This window comes from Piliocolobus tephrosceles, chromosome 1 (genome assembly GCF_002776525.5).
Source record: "Piliocolobus tephrosceles isolate RC106 chromosome 1, ASM277652v3, whole genome shotgun sequence".
Lineage (NCBI taxonomy): Eukaryota > Metazoa > Chordata > Mammalia > Primates > Cercopithecidae > Piliocolobus > Piliocolobus tephrosceles.
In genome coordinates this window covers 82072658-82078657 of record NC_045434.1, presented here as the reverse complement: position 1 = coordinate 82078657, position 6000 = coordinate 82072658, and the positions used below count along the sequence as shown (strand labels likewise).

The following is a 6000-nucleotide window of genomic DNA, read 5'->3' as shown; positions in this document are numbered from 1 at the left end:
CCTCCAAAAAATCAATGAATCCAGGAGCTGGTTTTTTGAAAAGATCAGCAAAATTGATAGACCGCTAGCAAGACTAATAAAGAAGAAAAGAGAGATGAATCAAATAGACACAATAAAAAATGATAAAGGGGATATCACCACCAACCCCACAGAAGTACAAACTACCATCAGAGAATACTATAAACACCTCTACGCAAATCAACTAGAAAACCTAGAAGAAATGGATAATTTCCTGGACATATACACCCTCCAAGACTAAACCAGGAAGAAGTTGAATCCCTGAATAGGCCAATAGCAGGCTCTGAAATTGAGGCAATAATTAATAGCCTACCAACCAAAATAAGTCCAGGACCAGATGGATTCACAGCTGACTTCTACAAGAGGTACAAGGAGGAGTTGGTACCATTCCTTCTGAAACTATTCCAATCAATAGAAAAAGAGGGAATCCTCCCTAACTCATTTTATGAGGCCAACATCATCCTGATACCAAAGCCTGGCAGAGACACAGCAAAAAAAGAGAATTTTAGACCAATCTCCCTGATGAACATCGATGCAAAAATCCTCAATAAAATACTGGCAAACCAAATCCAGCAGCACATCAAAAAGATTATCCACCATGATCAAGTGGGCTTCATCCCTGGGATGCAAGGCTGGTTCAACATTTGCAAATCAATAAACGTAATCCAGCATATAAACAGAACCAAGGACAAGAACCACATGATTATCTCCATAGATGCAGAAAAGGCTTTTGACAAAATTCAACAGCCCTTCATGCTAAAAACACTCAATAAATTCGGTATTGATGGAACGTACCTCAAAATAATAAGAGCTATTTATGACAAACCCACAGCTAATATCATACTGAATGGGCAAAAACTGGAAAAATTCCCTTTGAAAACTGGCACAAGACAGGGATGCCCTCTCTCACCACTCCTATTCAACATAGTGTTGGAAGTTCTGGCTAGGGCAATCAGGCAAGAGAAAGAAATAAAGGGTATTCAGTTAGGAAAATAAGAAGTCAAATTGTCCTGGTTTGCAGATGACATGATTGTATATTTAGAAAACTCCATTGTCTCAGCCCAAAATCTCCTTAAGCTGATAAGCAACTTCAGCAAAGTCTCAGGATACAAAATTAATGTGCAAAAATCACAAGCATTCTTATACACCAGTAACAGACAAACAGAGAGCCAATCATGAATGAACTTCCATTCACAATTGCTTCAAAGAGAATAAAATACCTAGGAATCCAACTTACAAGGGATGTAAAGGACCTCTTCAAGGAGAACTACAAACCACTGCGCAGTGAAATAAAAGAGGACACAAACAAATGGAAGAACATAACATGCTCATCGATAGGAAGAATCAATATCGTGAAAATGGTCATACTGCCCAAGGTAATTTATAGATTCAATGCCATTCACATCAAGCTACCAATTATTTCCTTCACAGAATTGGAAAAAACTGCTTTAAAGAACAAAGCTGGAGGCATCGCGCTACCTGACTTCAAACTATACTGCAAGGCTACAGCAACCAAAACAGCATGGTATTGTTACCAAAACAGAGATATAGACCAATGGAACAGAACAGAGCCCTCAGAAATAATACCACACATCTACAGGCATCTGATCTTTGACAAACCTGACAAAAACAAGAAATGGGGAAAGGATTCCCTATTTAATAAATGGTGCTGGGAAAATTGGCTAGCCATAATTAGAAACCTGAAACTGGATCCTTTCCTTACTCCTTATACGAAAATTAATTCAAGATGGATTAGAGACTTAAATGTTAGACCTAATACCATAAAAACCCTAGAAGAAAACCTAGGTAATACCATTCAGGACATAGGCATGGGCAAGGACTTCACGTCTAAAATACCAAAAGCAATGGCCACAAAAACCAAAATTGACAAATGTGATCTAATTAAACTAAAGAGCTTCTGCACAGCAAAAGAAACTACCATCAGAGTGAACAGGCAACCTACAGAATGGGAGAAAATTTTTGCAATCTACTCATCTGACAAAGGGCTAATATCCAGAACCTACAAAGTACCCAAACAAATTTATGCGAAAAATACAAACTACCCCATCAAAAAGTGGGCAAAGAATATGAACAGACATTTCTCAAAAGAGGACATTCATACAGCCAACAGATACATGAAAAAATGCTCGTCATCACTGGCCATCAGAGAAATGCAAATCAAAACCACAATGAGATACCATCTCACACCAGTTAGAATGGCAATCATTAAAAAGTCAGGAAACAACAGGTGCTGGAGAGGATGTGGAGAAATAGGAACACTTTTACACTGTTGGTGGGACTGTAAACTCGTTCAACCATTGTGGAAAACAGTGTGGTGATTCCTCAAGGATCTAGAACTAGAAATACCATTTGACCCAGCCATCCCATTACTGGATATATACCCAAAGGATTATAAATTATGCTGCTATAAAGACACATGCACACGTGTATTTGTTGCGGCACTATTCACAATAGCAAAGACTTGGAATCAACCCAAATGTCCATCAGTGACAGACAGGATTAAGAAAATATGGCTCAGATCAGATGGCTGTAGAGGTGTGGTATTATTTCTGAGGACTCTGTTCTGTTCCATTGGTCTATATCTCTGTTTTGGTACCAGTACCATGCTGTTTTGGTTACTGTAGCCTTGTAGTATAGTTTGAAGTCAGGTAGTGTGATGCCTCCAGCTTTGTTCTTTTGACTTAGGATTGTCTTGGCAATGCGGGCTCTTTTTTGGTTCCATATGAACTTTAAAGTCGTTTTTTCCAATTCTGTGAAGAAACCCATTGGTAGCTTGATGGGGATGGCATTGAATCTATAAATAACTTTGGGCAGTATGACCATTTTCATGATATTGATTCTTCCTATCCATGAGCATGGTATGTTCTTCCATTTGTTAGTGTCCTCTTTTATTTCACTGAGCAGTGGTTTGTAGTTCTCCTTGAAGAGGTCCTTTACATCCCTTGTAAGTTGCAAGTCAAAACCACAATGAGATAGCATCTCACACCAGTTAGAATGGCAATCATTCAAAAGTCAGGAAACAACAGGTGTTGGAAGGGATGTGGAGAAATAGGAACACTTCTACGCTGTTGGTGGGATCGCAAACTAGTTCAACCACTATGGAAAACAGTATGGCGATTCCTCAAGGATCTAGATCTAGATGTACCATAAGATGCAGCCATCCCACTACTGGGTATATACCCAAAGGATTATAAATCATGCTGCTATAAAGACACATGCACACGTATGTTTATTGTGGCACTATTCACAATAGCAAAGACTTGGAATCAACCCAAATGTCCATCTGTGACAGACTGGATTAAGAAAATGTGGCACATATACACCATGAAATATTATGCAGCCATAAAAAAGGATGAGTTTGCATCCTTTGTAGGGACATGGATGCAGCTGGAAACCATCATTCTTAGCAAACTATCACAAGAACAGAAAACCAAACACCACATGTTCTCACTCATAGGTGGGAAATGAACAATGACATCACTTGGACTCGGGAAGGGGAACATCACACATTGGGGCCTATCATGGGGGGGGAGGGGGGAGGGATTGCATTGGGAGTTATACCTGATATAAATGACGAATTGATGGGTGCTGATGAGTTGATGGGTGCAGCACACCAACATGGCACAAGTAAAACCTGCACGTTATGCACATGTACCCTAGAACTTAAAGTATAATAATAATAATAAAAAAAAGAAAATGTGGCACATATACACTATGGAATACTATGCAGCCATAAAAAAGGATGAGTTCCTGTCCTTTGTAGGGACATGGGTGCAGCTGGAAACCATCATTTTCAGCAAACTATTGCAAGAACAGAAAACCAAATACCACATGTTCTCACTCATAGGTGGGAATTGAACAATGAGATTACTTGGACTCTGGAAGGGTAACATCACACACCGGGGCCTATTATGGTGAGGGGGGAGGGGGGAGGGATTGCATTGGGAGTTATACCTGATGTAAATGACGAGTTGATGGGTGCTGATGAGTTGATGTGTGAAGCACACCAACATGGCACAAGTATACATATGTAACAAACCTGCACATTGTGCACATGTACCCTAAAACTTAAAGTATACATAAAAAAAAGGGATTATTCATCATGATCAAGTGGGGATTTATCCCTAAGATAATTTCATGTTTGATTCACCATACACAAATCAATAGATATGATATTCCATATTAACAGAATGAAAGACAAAACTATAAGGTCATCTTAATAAATACAGATGAAGCATTTGACAAAATTGAATACTTTTTCATAAAAAATTCTCAACAGCTTATGGAGGTATAGAGGGAATGTACTTCAATGCAATAAAAGGCCAAGTATGATGCATCACAGCTAACATACTCAGTGGTCCAAAGCTGAAAGCTATTCCTCTATGATCAGGAACCAGAAAAGGATACCCACTCTCACTACTTCTTTTCAACATAGAACTGGAAGTCCTAGCCAAAAAAATTAGGCAAGGAAAGAAATAAAAGGCATCAGAATAGGAAAAGAAGTGAAATTGTCTGTTTGCTGATGACATGATCTTATTAATAGAGACCCTAAAGATGCCGCCAAAAGACTGTTAGAACTGATCAATGAATGCAATAAAGTTGTAAGTTACAAACTCAATATACAAAAATTAGTCACATTTCTATAAGCCAACAATGAACTACCTGAAAAAGAAAGAAAACAATTCCATTTACAATACTGCTAAAAAAGACCATTAAAAGAGTACTGAAGAGTAAATATAACCAAAAGGTGAAAATTCTGTATATTGAAAACTATAAAACATTGAAGAAATAAATTTAACAAAACACAAATAAGTGGAAAGATATCCTGTGTTCATGGATTGAAAGAATTAATATTGTTAATATCTTCTATTGTTAATCCATTCTACCCAAAGTGAGCTAAAGATTCAATGCAATCTCTACCAAAATTCCAACATATTTTTCATTTTTCCAACAGAATCACAAAAGATCCTGAATAGCTAAAGCAATCTTGAGGGAAAAAAATAAAAAATAAAAAAAGCTTGTGGCATCACACTACCTGATTTCAAAACATACTACAAAGCTATAGTAATCAAAACAACATGGCATTGGCATAATAACCAACACATTGAGCAATGAAACAGGATAGAGGGCCCAGAAATAAACCCATACATTTACAATCAATTGCTTTGGCTATTCTACAGTCCTGTGTTCATTGTAGGATTATTCACAACAGACAAGATATGGGCTCACCCTGTGTCCAGTGACTGGATTTTTTTTTTTTTTTGAGATGGAGTCTTGCTCTGTTGCCCAGGCTGGAGTGCAATGGTGCAATCTTGTCTCACTGCAACCTCCACCTCCTGGGTTCAAGCGATTCTCCTGCCTCAGCCTCCCTAGTAGCTGGGATTACAGGTGCCCGCCACCACGCCCAGTTAATCTTTTGTATTTTTAGTGGAGATGGGGTTTCACCATGTTGGCCAGGCTGGTCTCAAACTCCTGACCTCAGGTGATCCACCTGCCTATGCCTCCTAAAGTGCTGGGATTACAGGCGTGAAACACTGTGCCCAGCCTGAATGGATTTTGAAAATGTGGTGTGTATGTGTGTGTGTGTGTGTGTGTATATGTGTGTGTATATATATATGTATATATATAGAATGGAATACTATTCAGTCTTTTCAAAGAAGGAAATCCCGTCATTTAAATGGAGTTTTAAAAATATGGTGCATATATATACATATTCCATTATATATACAATGAAATACTATTCAGTGTCTAAAAAGAAGGAAATTCTGTCATTTGTAACAACATGACAGAATGAACCTGACATGAACCTGAAAGACATTATGCTAGTGAAATAAGCCAAGCACAGAAAGACAAATCCTACATAATCTCACTTATATGTGGATTCTAAACAAGTCTAACTCATAGAAGCAGAAAGTAGACTAGTGGTTGCCAGGGGCTACAGGTGAGGTGGGAAGGAATGGG

General features: G+C 38.3%; 1 protein-coding gene across 1 annotated transcript in view; it reads right to left on the bottom strand.

Moving 5' to 3' along the window:
- Positions 1 to 6000, bottom strand: part of DNAH14 (dynein axonemal heavy chain 14) — a 628991-nt gene that overhangs the window by 241394 nt on the left and 381597 nt on the right. The window lies entirely within an intron of this gene.